General features: G+C 34.4%; 1 protein-coding gene and 1 long non-coding RNA gene across 6 annotated transcripts in view; one reads left to right on the top strand and one right to left on the bottom strand.

The window, feature by feature from the left end:
* LOC143371713 (uncharacterized) overlaps nucleotides 1-18,604 on the bottom strand; it is a 156,760-nt gene that overhangs the window by 63,527 nt on the left and 74,629 nt on the right. The window lies entirely within an intron of this gene.
* LOC143371634 (organic cation transporter protein) overlaps nucleotides 1-18,604 on the top strand; it is a 65,761-nt gene that overhangs the window by 8,874 nt on the left and 38,283 nt on the right. Inside the window, exon 1 of one of the 5 annotated variants that reach the window (XM_076817046.1) lies at nucleotides 5,313-5,689. The exons of 2 other annotated variants lie outside the window; for them this stretch is intronic. The gene's annotated coding sequence lies outside the window, so the exon portion shown is untranslated. Of the gene's footprint in view, nucleotides 1-5,312; nucleotides 5,690-18,604 lie in introns of those variants that run through there. 2 more of the 5 variants (XM_076817045.1, XM_076817042.1) reach the window with 2 other exon arrangements.

The raw sequence follows: 18,604 nt of genomic DNA, 5'->3' as shown, positions 1-18,604 counted from the left end.
AGATAAGGCCATATATTCTTTGAAAATATTTTTATTTCGTAACCAATTCGTTTTAACAAAGGATGAAGACAATGGATCCGTGGCATTTGTATTTTTGTCACTAAATTATATTTGAAAGCATGGATCCAAGCTGCAGTTGATGCAGAAGCTCCTAAACAAGTCCATGAGTTTTTAAAAAAAACCTATATGCGTACAATACAATTAATGAAAATGTAAGTCGCGTCACATCGCGTAGATTTTGTAATCACTTGTGGTATTTGACACCAGAAACGGCAGCCCTAGCCTTTTTTTATTCCAAAATTACGCATGAAGAAAAAATGCGGGTGGTGGCAGTTTTGGAGATCGTTATTGATAAAGAAATAAAAAGATTAATAGTAAATCCGAGTGATAGAACTCAATAGGTACATCGACAATGGTGTTGAAGATTTTGTTTCGCAAAAATCTTTAACGTTTTTTAAAAGATTTGCAGGTCCTACAGGCTTCATAAGTAAGGATCCCCTGGAATAGGAAAACGATCCCAATTATAATGTTGGATTACAAATCGTAAATGATTTAAATGTAGTTAACGATTCGGTCGAACGAGGAGTCAAACTTATGCAAGAGTTTAATAATGTACTCGCGCGAAGTGAAGAGGAAAAACAAATTATAATGCAAATAGTATCCGATTATCGAAAGCGCTATCCAGACACAAAAAACTACGTTAATGAAAAATTTGTGAATTGTTTTTAAATGCGAGCATTCAAAATTGTGTAAATGCAATAACCGTTTTCTTTTCTTCACCTATTTATGATATAATATTCACCATTTCATATTAAAAATATTATCTTCGTATTAAATATAAAATATTAGTGACGAACATTCCTCCACTTTTAAAATTAATATTATTACTATAATAATTTGTAAATAATATAAGAAAGAAATTAAAAGAATTGTCCCTTTCAATAAAATACGTAAAATTTAATAACATAATTAAAAAGATATAAATATTAATTAGTTCTTATGTTGATAAAATCGTACTGTAGCCACTTTTAAAATTAATATTATTATTATATTAACTTCTAAATAATATAAGAAAGAAATTAAAAGAATTGTCACTTTCAATAAAATACGTAAAATTTAATAACATAGTTAAAAAGATATAAATATTAATTAGTTATTATGTTGATAAAATCGTACTGTAGCCACTTTTAAAATTAATATTATTATTATTATAGTAACTTGTAAATAATATAAGAAAGAAATTAATAGAATTGACACTTTCAATAAAATACGTAAAATTTAATAACATAGTTAAAAAGATATAAATATTAATTAGTTATTATGTTGATAAAATCGTACTGTAGCCACTTTTAAAATTAATATTATTATTATTATAGTAACTTGTAAATAATATAAGAAAGAAATTAATAGAATTGACACTTTCAATAAAATACGTAAAATTTAATAACATAATTAAAAAGATATAAATATTAATTAGTTATTATGTTAGAAAAATCGTACTGTAGCCACTTTTAAAATTAATATTATTATTATATTATCTTGTAAATAATATAAGAAATAAATTAAAAGAATTTTCACTTTCAATAAAATACATAAAATTTAATAACAAAATTAAAAAGATATAAATATTAATTAGTTATTATGTTGGAAAAATCGTACTGTGACAATATTATCGTAAATATCTGTCCACAAAAAAAAGTTTAACCTGCATTATAAATTTTGTCTTCATACCTTCCGGTTCATACAAAATTTTACATTTATTGCAAATTTAACGCGAATGCGCCACATCTTCCTCTTATCCGATCAACCACATCTTTTACGAAAATTATTTTCTTACCCAATGAAACAATTTTAGGGGGCGGCGTGAAAAAAATCTTGTAAAAAAATGTTCGCCAAGAGTAGCTAACAAGGGAAGATCCCAAAGCCGAAAATTCAAAAATTCTGAAACTTTGTGAATATGTAGGGGGTTTCCTCCTGATTACAAGGCAATTTTTGTTTACTGCCCAAATTCACTCGAAGGGGGTAAAATTAACCCCCGAGAATTCGGCTATTTTCCAATTTTGTGTTATAACTCGCCAAATGTAAGAGATAGAAAAAAAGTTTCAAGACAAAAGTTACTTCTTTTAATTAGATCTATCATTTGGTAAAAAAAATATTTTACATTTCACGAGTTATAACAGAAAATCGCAAAAAAATAACCAGATTTTCAGGGGTCAATAACACCCCCTTAGAGTGAATTTGGACAGCAAACAAAAATTGCGTTGTAATCAGGTGGAAATTCCCAACATATTCACGAAGTTTCAGAATTTTTTGAACTTCCAGGTACGGGACGTTCCCTTGTAAGTTCCACCTTAATGTTTACAGGTGGTAATCGACCGACCTGGGGAAGCCCGATTCGACGAAAACTTGAAAATTCACTTGTTTATTACAGTTGTGACATTTTACAGGTTTGAACTATATTTCCTCAAACCTTGCGTCGTTCAAAGTGTTAATCTTATTGTTTGTTTATGTTTATATTTCTATTTGTTATTATTTACTCTGCCAATTCAAACGCTCAGTCATATCAACAATTAACCTTTAGTTATTTTGTTTCCTACTGCGACGTTCTCTTTTCTTAACCCTTTGACTGTTATGGAGACGCATTGGCGCGGGATGAAAGCACTCACCGTGTTGGTACTACGAGCTGATGCTCGTACTGATACTCATTCAGCAGTTGTTTGCCATGCGTCGTATCTAAGTTATCAGTTGTGATCCGTCAGAGTAAAATAATTCCTGGCTGTTCTGCGGCTATTAGTGGTGCTGTCTCGTAATATCGATGTTAAAATAGCTCCGCCTTGTGAATATCAGCGTTCTGGGTGGTATAAACAAGAAAAAATCGAACTTCCTGTTTTTAAACGATTTTATTCAGCTTCGATTCTCTGTTTGTTTGTATCTTGTATGTATGCTTGGTTCAGCTGTAGGAACTCAATTTTAACCCACTTCCACCAAACAGATTGTCTTGAAACTTTGCAGGCGTACGTAGTTTGGGTAACAATAGAAAATTATGAGAAAAAAAACCGAAGGGGTGAAGAAGTTTCTCAGTCGTGAATAAATATAACCCAGAACCACAGATCCAAACGACTTGAAATCAGCCACTCGCGTTTTTTACGAAAACATGATAAAAAAGCCGTTTGGGATGCTATTCGCATTGCGATTTCAAATTAAACAAATAATAGCCACAAATCATATTGTCATGAAATCAGCCTATAACCACAAATTAAATCAACTTGAAATCAGCCAAGCTTCGTTGCCTATAAGCAAAGCAATTACCATAAATGATTCGAAAAAAGTTACGTGAAGCACAAATATATCAAACTAACAAGTTGATTGCCAAATATTAAATAAGATAGGTAGGAAAATTAAAAACTAGAAAATTAAAAAATATATAAAGACAATAATGTTAAACGATTTTATTAAACTAAAAAGTAAAGAAAAAATATGTTGAACGGTTTTATTGAAAAATGCACTAAAAACTAATTCTTTTCGTATACTACAATTTCGATGGAGTTAATTTCACTTTAAATAAAATCGAGGGGAACCATGTGCAACCAGAAGTTGAAGTATCGGTTGGCAAGTGGAACATCATCAACTACAGTTTATCAATTTTATGTCACATTACAAAAAGTATCCGGCAATTAAAATATTTTGTTTCATTAATGCGAATGATAATTTTCTAAAAAAAAATTCATTTCGACGTTTGCTTCTGTATTAAAGTGATTCATATCTTGTTATGAAATTATGTAAAGTGAAATTAACACCATTGAAATTATAATGCAAGAAAATAATTATTTCGTAGTTTTTAGTGCATTTTTAATAAAATCGTTTAACATAAATTCTTTTTTTATTTATTTTTTATTATTTAAGGTAAGGTCTTATTCAATGTTCTGTAACTTTTGTCATAAACGGTTTAATAATGAAAATTCAATAATAATTTAATGTACAAATGTTTCATTACCGCGTGTAATAATTTAACATATGATCCCTCTCTAGCAGGGTAAAATGATCCCTAAAATCCCAGGTGGTGCGCGAAAAAATTTGATTCTGTAAAATTAATCTCGTATTCTTATATTTGTTAGTTGATTTAAAGTATTTTTACTCATTGATTGTGTACCAAAAATTATCTAAGATTTGATTGTTTTGAAAGATTGTTTTAATTTATTGCGTTCCTATAATTTGTGATTGGAGTTTAAATTCCGTTTTTATGTAAATAAAAATTTATAAAGCAAATCCTCTTTAAATGTTCGTCTTAATTACCAGTAGATATAAAAAGATCCTAGGGATCACCTTATACACACAGCTATACAAAATGATCCTTAAATATGCCTTCACTCTGAAGGCATCAAAGGAATGCGAATAAAAAATATAATTAATCAGGCAGCTAAATTTGTAAGCCAATGATAAGGCAGATACACTAACTGCCAAAAACTACTCCACTTTTTTTATTTAAATAATGTGCATTTCTATGTTTTACATGAATTACTTATAATCTTAATATATAAAGCAGAAAGCTCTATACGTTTGTGTGTTTGTCTGTCGCCTAAAAACTTTCGAACGATAAACTCTGGGATCCCGAAAAGTGCCTCAGCTCATTATGCCTGACTAATCCAGATGAATGTGATCATTTCCCCCCCAAAAAAAATAAAAAAAAATGAATAAAATCAGTATCTAAATTTCGGGCGAAGCCGAGTAGTAAAGCTAGTTTTTATATAATCCGCAATGTAACTCGCGCAAGTGCTCTGTGCACTGTCGATTACTGCTGCAGCTTGGCCGTACGCAGCGAGCGGTGTTGCTTCGCATGTAGCACATTCACTACTGTATTGTCAATTCGATTTCCTTGCAAATCAAGGCCCAAGTCCGGAAAATGTTACTCCACACTTCCCACTTATTCTTCCCTAAAGAATCATCCCCTTTCAGGTTGTATCACGAATAATCGACGACCCTCTATACAACTATACACGCCTGCCACTGCAAAAGGGTGAAATCCACTCAACCACACAATGCTGTCGGACATTGGCCTGCCGTGCAGTTACCTCCGCATCCACTGATCTTCGCTTCCGCGTAGCGTAAAAAGAAAAGAAGAAAAGTCAATGACGTCACGCGAAAACCCGCCGGCGTGGTGGGAGATGTGGTGGAATCCCCAGCTCGAGGAAGTTCTCCAGTGATGTCACGGACGAGCAACGAGCCCAACCGAAGGCACCGTCCAATGGCTGAGCGGCATCGATGGTGGGGTATCTCTTTCGCCCGCGTACGCTATAAAGCCCCACTAATTCCCCACGACGCGAACAGTTCGCGCGTGCCCCCTTTTAAACGCTGATGTAGCGCGGCGTTTAAAAAGTTCCAGGATCTCGCGCACTCGTTGGCCAAGATCACTGTCACGATCGCGATCCAGCACGTGCTCCGCGCGTAGGGCCCAGTTGGCCGTCGCGATACCACATTTTTTATTAATTTTCCTACGGACCTGGAAGGATAGACAGCTCATACGAGAAGACGAGCGCAAGTACCTCGATTCTCGGTCCAGTCACCTTCTCTTCCTTTCGTTGGTTCTTCGATTAATCCAAGTGACAGCAATCCCCGTGTTCCTCACTGACACCTTCTTCCTCGACTTGCTGGGACTCGTAACAAACTGTACGCGCAAAATAACGTCACAAAGGTAAAACACTGTTTCGGATAGAAATCACCTGTGCGTTGGATATGTAATCTTTTAAAATTCCTTACGTTTTCATCGGCCCGTTAAAGTGCTAATAACGTCGCGGTGTTTCGTGCTCATAAACATCCGAGCGGCACTAGCCTGGTGCGCTAGAGATATTCGTTATTGACGTGCGCTAAAACCCGTAGCAAAGATCGCGATCGATCGCCGGGTAAAAGGTAAACCCGTGGACCCAGCAGCTGTAACAAGCTAATTACCTGTGTGGCGAACACGGAGTAACTGTGAGTCATAAGTTTCTATTTTTCCCCCCTTTGTTTTCGACACGCGTTCGATCGTTTTTACGAGGTGTAGGCGAGACAGGACTGATGGATCTGGCGTGGATACGTGCTCGCTCTATTTTTCATTGCAATATTATTATCCGGCGTTTATACGCTTCGCAGACTTCTGTCGACCGCTGCCTATCTCGCGCCTATCGATGAATTACAATTGCAACAGCTTCCCTCCCGATGAGGAGGCGAGAAAACTCCGTGGAAAATCGTATGCAAAGTCATGCATCTGTGCTGCGACTGTTCCATTAATTATTAGTTCATCGGGATATTACTATTCAAGGTAAAGAATTTTGTGCTACCAGTCGCGATAGGTAGGCATATCAGTTCGCACGAGCGTCGCTGTGTTTGGTAGCTGGGGCAGAAGTAAATACGTAATACGACGGTTTCGTCGTTTCACAATCTTTCAAGTTAGTCGTTTGAAAGTTACGGCAACTAAGTACTAACCAAGATTGTCCTGGAAACCAAGGTGACCTTAGTATCTCCCGCGCTCAATGAAGAGACGTGTTTCGATTCAATTAGTCGCTGTTTGGTGTTAATAATCATGGCAGGATGAGTGATCGATGAACTTGTTGCTGTCGGTTAGAGAATAGGTACGCTTCAATTGAGATGGTTTCTGGTCGACGTTTGATAATCATTACCAATAAAAAATCGATCGATTCACTTGATCGTCTTTATTTAAAGAAACAGTTTTGTAGGGGTGTTCATCGTCGTGAGAGATTCGATCGAATGATCCCATCAGCATTGTCTTTTCCGCGTCGCGACGCGGTGCATCGTCGTTCGCGACTGTATCATCACAGGACTTGCCGGGGGCAAGTGGGAAGCAAAATTGGTGTTATATCACGGTTTCCTTGTTTCTGGTTCTAACATTATTAGTATTTATTTTTCATCTACCACGCGTGGTACCAGCAGCGGAATCAATTACACGCAGCCGCAATAAATACTCATCTGGACTTATGAAACATTTATGGGTTCGTTAAAGGAACCTTCCGGTCTAGAGCCCCCCAAAATAGGTGATATTTATGAATTAATTGAAGGAAAACTACTGTATAGAATTTAGTGAGACTTTTTGTGTTGCATTAAGAATGTCTTAAGCTACACAAATATATTTTTTGTTTTATAAGAAATCATTGCAGACGGCACTGGGGAGTCGTTAAAGTCAAGGCGTCAAAAAATTGTTCCAAATCAGTGGGACCTGTATCTCCAAAAGTTATTATCGGATTCGCACTGAAACTTTTCTTCTTTTGAAGAATATACTTCTGGCTAGGGGGCAAACCTGAAAAAATTACAAAAATGACATTTTTTTAGAAAATAACAACACTTGAAGTTTGAAACAACTTTTTCCCTATAGTTTTCAACGCCTATGCTTTCAACGCCTTTGAAAATTATAAATTTTCAATTTTTTGTAATTCTTTCTGGTATCTTCCCTAGCCAGAAGTATATTCTTCAAAATAAAAAAAGTTTCAGTCGAATCGGGTAGTAACTTTTGGAAATACAGGTCCCACCGTTTTGAGAACACTGTTTCGAGAAAAACGCGTTTAAAGTTTTACGTGAGTGCCGAGTGGCCGGGTGTTACCCATGTATTTGCCGCTACTCAAATACCTATAACTTCGGGAATTTTACGAATTTTAATAAATTCTTTTAAACACGTATTCCTAGAAGGTTGAACATTCGAAAAATTAAATAAAATAAAAAATCGATTTTTGGACCCGAACCTCCCCTCTGTGCACCAGTGGTTCAATCTGTGGAACAACCTCCCGTAGATTTTTTGTGACAAATCGCGGATTATGACGCACAAAGATTTTAATGTCTCGAAACGCTGATGAATTTTACACTCATGGATAACGTGATGCATAATTACAGGGACAACTTTTTTCTTTCATCTTACTTCATTCATTTCCTGGTATCTGCCGGCGTGATCAATGTTAAAATAAATCGTAGAGACAAGTCGGCAAACAGTAATCGCCCAATGCGATATTGTAATATCGGGTCTAGGTCGAAAAACAAGCGTGTAAAAGGGGATTTCTCTTTGGGAACAAAGAGATATTGTTGAAGACAAAGGTGATCGGAAAAAGTGCTTAATTAGCGTCAAATTAGAAACTCAATTATTGGGGTAGGTTTTCTCGATTCCGATTCCCTTCCATTAATATTTATAATTTGTCCGTCTCTGATTTGTCCGCCTTCTACTCATGACGTTTCATTTGATTATAATGTACTAAAGGGCTATTACCCGTAATAAATAGATAAAAAAATATATATATAAACGAATTTCATGTTAAACGATTTTATTAAAAATGTAGTAAAAACTAAATTAAAATGCACTAAAAATTAAAAAATAATTCTTTTCGTGTACTTCAATTTTGATGGTGTTAATATCGCTTAAAATAAAATCGTGGGGCACGATATTTCATAATATTTCAGGATTTAAATCACCTTAATACAGAAGCAAACATCGAAATGAATTTGTTGTTAGAAAGTTTTCATTCGCATTAATGAAACAAAATATTTTAATTGCGGGATACAGATTTTAATGTGACTTAAAATTGATAAACTGTAGTTGATGATGAAAAAAAAGAATATTAAATAGATTTAATACAAATATATCATTTTTCTGAGTGTTTAATACAATATGAAATGTACTCTAAATGTAGGCAAAATTAAAAATTTGAAAATCTGGAATCCGATTTCTGGAGGGTAGCGGATTTCTAGACTTTCTAAAATTTAGTTTATTCCCTAAAGTGGGGGTGGTCAAATTTAGTAATTTGAGTTGGGGAAATTAATACAATATAAAATGTAGTTTCACTTGCCAAACGATTCTTCAACTTCTGGTTGCACATGGTGCCCCACGATTGTATTTAAAGTGATGTTAATACCATCAAAATTGCTGTACAAGAAAAGAATTAATTTTTAGTTTTTAGAGCATTTTAATTTAATTTTTACTACATTTTTAATAAAATTGTTTAACATAAATTTTATTTTTATATATTTTTTTATTTTCTATTTTTTAGTGTTTGTGGATTTACATTTCACAGCTCAGACTTCTTTACAAATATCTTTTATTCCTGTATACAGTTTAACAGTTTGCTTAAACGTTGTAGTGCTACAGTCACTAAAATATAATTATTTTCTTGTACTAAAATTTCGATGGTGATATACTACGAACGCCTGCAAAGTTTTAGTTTTACTATTCGTACATACGTGACGGATCATTTGTCGATAAATTGTGTATTTTCGGTAATCGCGATGCCACTAGCGTGTGGCTGATTTCAAATCGTTTGGATTTGTGGTTATGGGTTATATTCATTGATGACTGGGTAATTTTTTCACCCACTCGGGGTTAAAACTACGCACGCCTGTAAAGTTTCAAGACAATTGGACAGTTGGAAGTGGGTTAAATTTGAGTTGCCAGATTTGAACCATACAAACATAAAAGCAAACAGAGAATCGAAGCTGAATAAAATCGTTGAAAAATAATAGCGATCGTGGCGTTAAACTAACAAAATGCACTGGTGTCAGTAAGTTTAGCCTTGCCTTTAACTAAATAGCGACTGAATCATTTATACAATTGGAGTAATCAAAGTTAAATGTCACCCACGGAGAGTATCAGTGTGATTAATGAAAATGTTCGCTTTAAATTAAACAGTTTGGGACGCAAACTCCAATTTATTATTTTACAAGAAATATTACCTATCTTCCTGTTAGTGCAATCCCCATAAAAACTTCAAAAAAGTAAAAAAATTACGCTAAGTACATGAAAAAGTCGCAGACGGAAAAGAGTATTATCAAAAAAATCACAAAAAAAAATAGAAGATAATAATAATTACAATATAAAAAAGATGTGAAATCAACATAAGTTGCAAGTACATAAAGGTGCTTTCCAGCAGCGTGCAAATGCGACACTGTGTAACACAATGTAAGAGTCGGTCAAATATTTGGTGTGGCCAGGCAAGTTAGTCTCAGATCATCAATACCCGTACCTTCCCTCTCGCGGGCTTTCAGATAATTTGCCAATTTAAAGCTCTGACAATATGAGTACATTTTCATTATATTGCATTTTAAAATAATTCCAACATCATTCATCGACACCGATACTTTCCCTCTCACAAGCTTTCAGATAATTTGTCAATTTAAAACTCTGACAAATATGAGTACACTTTCATTATTTTCCGTTTTTAAGGGGTCAGTCCACTGTGAAGTTGCGAAAAATTGTCATTGTTTAGGATTTATTTTTTACTATACGGAATATCCAACGTAAATGTTTTGTCTACTTATTAATACACTTATTGACAGTATAAAAAAAATATAATTTAAATTTTTAACAGTTTTTTTTCAATATATATATCGCACTGACGTGAGCGCCTTGAGGAAGCGATGCAGTGCTGGTGTAAGTGATTCTAGGAAAACGACGCATTTGAAATAAAAAATTCAAAGTGTGTTGTAATCATTATGAGTGCGGTTATCGCCGGAACCAGGATTATTTTTACTGATAAAAAATTGATAACGTGTAAAAATTTCAAACTGATTGGTCAAATAGTTTTTTGCAATCACCTGCACCAGTTGAAAAAATGCTCTTTTGAGATAATTGTGTTTTAAGTTTTAAAACAAATTAAAGAAATTCTTAAAAAAAATTTTTGTATAATATAAGAGTAGCTTAAAAAATACCAAAAAGATTTATTGCATTATATGTTGTATCAACGAAGAAAAAAACCTTTAAAAATAGCTTAATTTTTCAAACCGTCACAGTGGACACTGGAAAGCACCTTTATGTACTTGCAGCTTATTTTGATTTCGCATCTTTTTTATATTGTAATTATTATTATCTTCTATTTTTTTGTGATTTATTTGATAATACTCTTTTCCATCCGCGACTTTTTCATGTACTTGGCGTAATTTCTTTACTTTTTTGAAGTTTTTTATGGGGATCTCACTTCTTTTTACAAAGATAATTTGCGTAGGGAAGGACTTCAGATAATTTTTAATATTATAAATTACAAAGGTTCATCATCAACAGCAATGAACAGTCTTATCGCGGAACAAAATTAAGGATAAATTCCACGCAAGTTTAACAACTACGAAAATAAACCATGTGCACCGCATTGCCGATCTATATATATTATATGTATAGTACTTTGTGTATAGTACAAGGAACCCTAATTAAATTCATGCATTATCGAAGGTGTCCATGTATCTAAATAACTGAATAAGTATGTAAGGGAGAGTGGGGGAATTGCGGAAACCCGAACACCACGGTATTCGATGAATTCGCTTGTCCTGTCCTCCTGCGAATTTTTTAGGTGATGTAATTATCTATGTTTAGTATTAAGGAAATTGTCACGACGAAAGGCTGCGCGCAACTGCAAAGATAATGGTCGTGAAATGTTTTCGTAGCTTTTCGTATAATTTTACGCTCGAGTATTTTGAGTGACTATAGGTGCATTAAAACTATACTACCCAACAAAGTATAACTTTTCGTAGTTCAGTTACTTAATTCTAAATAAAATCACGGAATCACTTTGTATATACACATGTTCGTATTTGTTTTATTTGAAATTTCTTAAATTCTGTCCATTTGGGGTAATTACGAACAGCGTGTTTGGGGGATGTCATCTACCCTTTTCTCTTAACACTTCGAAGCTTTTTATGTGTCCAGTACTCCGGAATTATATTAGGAATGATATACGTACATATTCGTTGAAAGATCTTGAGATACCCGTGAAGGAGGTTAAAGATAAAAGACTTTCAATCGGTCTGGCAGCAAATAAATATTCAATCCCACGAGCAAGCGAAATTCGATCTAACAAGAAGAAAGACTGTGTCAGACCCACAGCATGGAGGAAAACCAGTGTAAAGATCAAGAGAATTTTAAGCAACCGTTCGCATTTGCCCCGCTAGCTACGAGTAGGGTAGGGTGGGGCTAAAAGTACCGTTTGTCATATAAAGCTATGTAAAATTTATTAATAACAATCTAGAGCTATCTGGTGTTATTTTGTATAAACTATAACTATTATGCTTTGCGATCACGAAGTTCGTTTGTTGATATTGTTATTTTCTGTTGAGTTATACCACAAAATGTTTGTCAATGCTAAATGGACTTATTGCCCCACGCGCGGGGCAAAAAGTCCCTAATGTGTTTTCGTGTAATATTAAACTAAATAAGTAAAAAACTCTTTTCGAATTAACAAATATTTATTAAACCAATTCTTTTTGATATTCAATATTGAAAGGAAAGCATGACTTATTTAACAAAGAATAAAAATATAAGTCAGAGGCTTGCTTTGAACTAAAAACTAAAAAAAATCGCTCAACTAAAACAAAAACACTATTTAAAAAATTTGGCATCATTTCTTTAAACTTATTATGAAAACTAGCCATCTTATCATGAAAGCAAATAATAAAATATATGTTTTCAGTCTGAGGGAGTTTTTGCCCCAATGCTTTGCCCCTCTATAGTTTCTGCGATATATACGTTAGAAAATATTATCATTCAGCCAATAAACAATATGCACACATTACTAAAGGAACATACAATAGAGATTTTGAATTGGGGAATTTTTACCCTCCGGTCTTTTAGCCCCAACCTCCCCTAATCGCGGACGGAAAGAGTTTTGTTTTTCTTTCAGAAAATGATTTGTTTATTAAAACATCTATAATTCACTGTGTTGCCTTTGTAGATAATTAACGAAAGTTTAATTATCTATAAAATAAATCTGATTAGAGTCAATATTTTTCTTTCAATTTAACTTTTCACTTAGGTGTTCGTAATTCCCCTACTCACCCCTATACGAAATCCTTCCTGCAAAATTATGCGTACATACATAGCTTGGCGTAGGTCACAGCATCATTTTACCCTTCGATTATCTACATATACATAAAATACTAACAAGGGGATGACACCATGTGGTAGACACCGATTTTGATGGGCCTTGGCACGATGGATCTGTGTCAAAAATAAGTAAATACGTGTCCAAGCGTTTCTGCCAATGGGCCTTAATAATAGAGATATTTACATGGAAATTATTAAAAATTTAGGGTTTTAGTGGGTAAAAATTCCACACTACCCTGGCGCCCCTGGGGGAATCCCTTCTGGAGGCGTCGGGGTGCCTTTTGAAGATGTCTCCACGTTAAAAAAAGTTTCATAAATTTTTTTTATAAATTATTTTTTTAAAAAAAATTTTTTAACTTGGGGAAATCTTCAAAAGGCACCCCGACTCCTTCAGAGGGGAATTCCCCGGGGGCGCCAGGGTAGTGTGGGATTTTGACCCATTAAAACCCCACGGCCACTATGAAATTTTTAATAATTTCCATGTAAATATTTCTATTATTAAGGCCCATTGGCACAAAGCACTCGGACACATATTTACTTATGTTCGACATAGATGCACCGTGCCAAGGCTAGTCAAAATCGGTGTCTACCACATGGTGGCCTCCCCTTGTAAGTTTAGTTACAAATAAAAAACAGTTTGATGATATACAAACATGTCGCAATTCAAATTTCGGCAACTTACCTTGTGTTTGAGACTGCATTTTGGTTGCAATTCCGTGGTACAACGATACATATTTGTAAAAACACGTGGCATCTCAAATTTTGACAACTTCCCTTATTTGATACTCGCCAGGTTATAACTTGACTGTGAGCTGTCAAAATTTGGAGCAGATTGCATAGTTCTTTTAGCTGGAGGTGTGCGTGTAACGCGTATACATATTATGTCGACAAAAATTTGCTTGGAGAAGAAGAAGAAGAAGAAGAAAAATCTTATACCGTTTCCAGCTGATCCATGAGACGACATTACGACATCTCTGTCGTACGTGGACCAATTTTATTGAATTTGGTCTTATTCGAAAGCTTATATGCGGTTTACATCAGAGAAATGCCTTTAAATTTAGAAAATATTGCAGGCGTGATGAGATATTAATGAAATAAGTTTCAGGTAAGGTTAGAATTCCCGTGTTACGAGTAAAGATACACGGCAGCGACAGTCGACATATATACAGGGTGTCGAACATGTACTAGATACGTATTATATGTATAGTAATGACTTTTAAATTCTGTCTCCATCGATAACCGAATAATTTCTGTAAACAATATATAAAAAATAACAATTTTAAGTTTAAAACGATTTTATTGAAAATGAACTAATAAACTAAAAACTAATTATTTTCTTGTAGGTACTACGATTTTGATGGTGTTTTTTTTCACTTGAAATAAAATCGTGGAGCAAGATATGTCACAACAAATTCATTTCGACCGTTGATGCTGTATTAATTTGATTCATATTCTGTTACGAAATATCCTGCTCCACGATTTTATTTCAAGCGAAAAAAACCCATCGAAATTGTAGTACAAGATAAGAATTAGTTTTTAGTTTTCAGTGCATTTTAAATAAAATCGTTTAATTTAAAATTGTTTTTTTTATATATTTTTTTATTATTTACTTTTTAGTGACTAAGTGACTGGATAATTTTTTAAACCCCCCGGATTTTTTTCATAATTTTGTATTGCCATCCAAACAACGTACGCCTGCAAAGTTTCAAGTCTACTGCATACTTGAAAAGTGGATTAAAATCGAAGCTGAATAAAATCGTTTAAAAATCGTTTAAAAAGGAAACAAGTACTGTTTGGGTAGGAATTTATTAAAGTATACAGAATTTTATGGTAGAGGATTGTGATTTGTCGTTGGCATTGATTGCAAATTATAAATTAATAATGAGCGAGGGGCATTCTAGGTAGGTACTTAATTACCATTTGCTTCACGTGGATACAGTTACATATGTACTTAGCGCATATAAACATGGAGGAATGGGCGAAAATGTAGACGGCGGTAAAAAGAGAAAAATATATAATACATAAGGGACACCCTCTCTCTTTCTAGAGCCAGGGGCGGCAGTGTTTTTATTTTGATGTTAGAGAGAGAGAGAGAGGATGTCCCCAACCCCTACAGCACACTATGTTGCAGGAACGTTGCACAACCGTTGCAGTACATTGCAATGTTGCCGTTTGGTTGCAGGTTGCATTGCAATATTACTGCAACATTACTGGAATATTGCGCGCACATTGCGGTGCAATATTGCAATGGCCACGTGCGTGCAATGTTTCGGGAATATTGCATACATTGCCGTGTAACGTTGCACTCGTAACCTATGAGCGCCGTTCCTGCAACGTTCCGCACTGAATACGGAATTATGCCCACCGTTCCTGAAATGTCAACACACAGAATACAGTCTAAGATTCCACAGGCAACCACCGAGGGAATATATGCGAACGTGGACAATATCTGATATAAATAATTAATACAATTATTTAATTAACACATACATAGGGTTTAAACAAACAGCTAAACTATATACAGCAACAAAAGATATTTGTAAAGAAGTATTAGATGTCCCAATTACTGTCAGGGTCCCTACTATTGCCATTTAATTTATTACACCTAATAAAAGCGATTCGCAACGTCGGCAAATAAAATACGGTGATGTAACGTACTCGCAACCTATGAGCGCCGTTCCTGCAACGTTCCGCACTGAATACGGAATTACACGGATCGTTTCTGAAATTTCGACACACAGAATAGTACAGTCCTAGATTTCACCGGCAATCGCCGAGGAAATATATGCGAACTTGGATAATATCTGATACAAGTAATTAATACAATTATTTAATTAACACATAGTTAATTTATTATACCTAATAAAAACGTTCCGCAACGTCGACAAATAAAATCTTTTCATTTTTTTTCCCATTTCTTCTTTAAAGAAATTTCATCTTCTTGTTCAAACAAGAAATACATTTTACTAATGCTAAGGCCTTCTTTTAAATATTTTCTGCATCACGAGTCAATTACACCCTCTTGGAGTGAATTTGGGCAGCAAACGAAATTGCGTTGTACTCAGGAGGACTTCCCCTACATATTTACAGAGTTTCATAATTTTTTGAATTTCAGGGTTCGGGATCTTCCCTTGTCAAATGTATGGGGGTTGAAACTTGGTAACCTCTCATGCATGAAAAGGGTTACTCCTACGAAAAAACTCATACAACATTTTTTGTAGAGAATTTCCTAGGCTACAAATTGTATAATAACTATTTTTGTCGCAAAACTGCTAGATAACGAGATATTCGCGAAAAACAGTTTTTTTCAACCCTCTGTAAAATTTTTAGCGGCGGTCGGATCGATGGGGACTTTTGACACATTGTTGTAGCCACACGTGTATCACGACGTCCGAAGTTAATAAATTGCCAGTATCTAAAACCGCGGGTTATATAGTTTTCCACTTTGCAACCACCTTTCTTCCCCGTGTTCCTTACAATATTTATCTGTTACTCACCACCCGAACCATTACAAAATTAGCTTCCTCCTGCATTACAGAATTTTCATTATTATTTTTTAAAAGAATTGGACGAGACATATTACAACTGTTCCACCACTTAGAATCTGTAATTGTTTCATTCATTTAGCTAAATTCATTTAAAGAAGTAAAGATATTTTCAAGTTTTATCAATTTACTACGTACTGCTGTACTTAAAATCAGCAGATTCGCTATTACTCGAATTTAATCCACTTTTGTTTCTGCCCGCTCAAAACTTCTTTGGGCTTTTGCTGTGAGTCGTCTAATCCGCATGTTTGACACGTAGTGCCAAACGCTGTACAATTTTCATGGGACCAATGACCACATAACTTACATCTTAGCTGGTCTTCTTTTTTTTCGTTTGAAAATAATTTTCCCCGCATCCTCTGCAATTATTAATGTCAAAGGCAGACTCTTGAACGGAATCACATTTATTGCCAAATTTTATTTTCTTAGAGGACTTTTGTTGTTTTAATTATTTTTCGCCTTTGCCCTGTCACTCATTTTTCGAGTGTTAATACGTGTTTGCGACGTTAATAATTTTCCCGGTTGTTTGACGTGATTCCGAGTAGGGAAGTTTTGAGCGGCACAGGAACGATATCTTCCAAAGCTCGGGTTGGCGTACGTTCTTCATCAATTTCATCAGCAAGACCCGTGGTACTTGGTTGATTCAAGTGTAAATTCGGTTTCAAATTAGTAAAGACCATATTAGATGGACTGGGATCATTGCTAGGACCATTCTAGGCTATATCTACAAAAACAACTTTCAAAATATCTGAAATTACATCAAATACATCTATGCCCATCTCTCCCGGACAAAAATTGACCATCTCTCCCTTAAAGCCCTGATAAGATGATCATTCCCATTTCACCTAGACTAACAAACGGAACTCTGAATATTTTACGGTTAAAAACACTGTAAACAATACACTATCGAAAATACATCTTGGGAACTAAAAATATTCAGCATAAGTAACACGAACAAGGTGACCAAAATATAGATCAAACATTTTGAAGCACTAGCTTAAATTTCACAGTGGATTTACAAACCTTTAAAAACGTTCTATTCCAACAGTTTTAATTAAGAATGTTGCTAGTCTATAACACTTTGTACCCACGTGGACGCAGCGCCATCTGGCGTTTCTTTCTAAAAAATACTGTCACTGCCCATCTCTCCCGTATGACCATCTCACCCCGACTTACCCTACCTAAGATTGTTCTTGATTTTTCAGTCTGATTAGATCAAAAGGAAACAATTTTATTATCTACATGTTTCTTTTAAGTTTATAAAGTGAAGGTAAATTGGAATACCGGTATTCCAAATTACCTGCACCTTAACGAAATCGGTACTTCCTGTCATTTTTTATTTAGACCAAAGTTTCAGCTACTTTTTATTTTTTATTATTCCTGAGACTTTGATATATAAAAGTTGATTAGCTTCCCTATGATATTAAGCAGTATTATTTGTTCCCATCCACTGCCGTAATTTTTTATTCGTCTTAAACAAACTGGTATTCCAAATACACTGCACTTCCTCTAATAGTATTAAAAGATCTTGATACAACAGACTTTTTCATTGGTGTTAATATCGAAATCCAAAAGGTTAGAGTATTATCAATACCTATTGTTTATTGCCATTACAGATCAAGATGCAGAAACATGTGTGAAGAAATTGCACATTTTTTAAATATCTTTCGTTTAATTATAAATTGTCCTTTCTAATTGCGTTTTTTCTATGCCATACCTACATATTTTCTTTACCTATAATACCTTTTGAAAGTTTTCAGGCTTTATCCGTATAATTCGTATCAAAATCCTTCCCAAGTCAATCCACATACTGTTACCAAGAAGTCATCGTTAGTTAAGTGACCAGATATTTTCTGTTCGAATGCGGGACAAGCAAGCAACCAAACAAAAAAAAAAGGGTTAACAGATCCGTGAGGAGATCTTTTCCGCAGTTAATTAAAGCATTTACAATATATTTAAAAATACATAGTTGTGATTATAAAGTGATACATTGAAACAAAATTAAAAATATTTCTTTTTTGACAACAAAAAAAGTAGAGGAAATTGTCCTGCGAAGATGTAAAGGGTTACATGTCCAATCCGGGACACTTTTCAATGCGGGAAAAGTGGCTTAAATGCGGTACGTCTGGTCACTTTATCGTTAGCCATGATACTATATTTGAGAACACACAAGTTATTTAACAACATTTACGATACAATCTCAAAAAAGAGTTTAGAGCTTGGT

This window comes from Andrena cerasifolii, chromosome 7, assembly GCF_050908995.1.
Source record: "Andrena cerasifolii isolate SP2316 chromosome 7, iyAndCera1_principal, whole genome shotgun sequence".
NCBI classification, from domain to species: Eukaryota; Metazoa; Arthropoda; class Insecta; order Hymenoptera; family Andrenidae; genus Andrena; species Andrena cerasifolii.
This window is presented reverse-complemented; position numbering and strand designations above follow the sequence as displayed.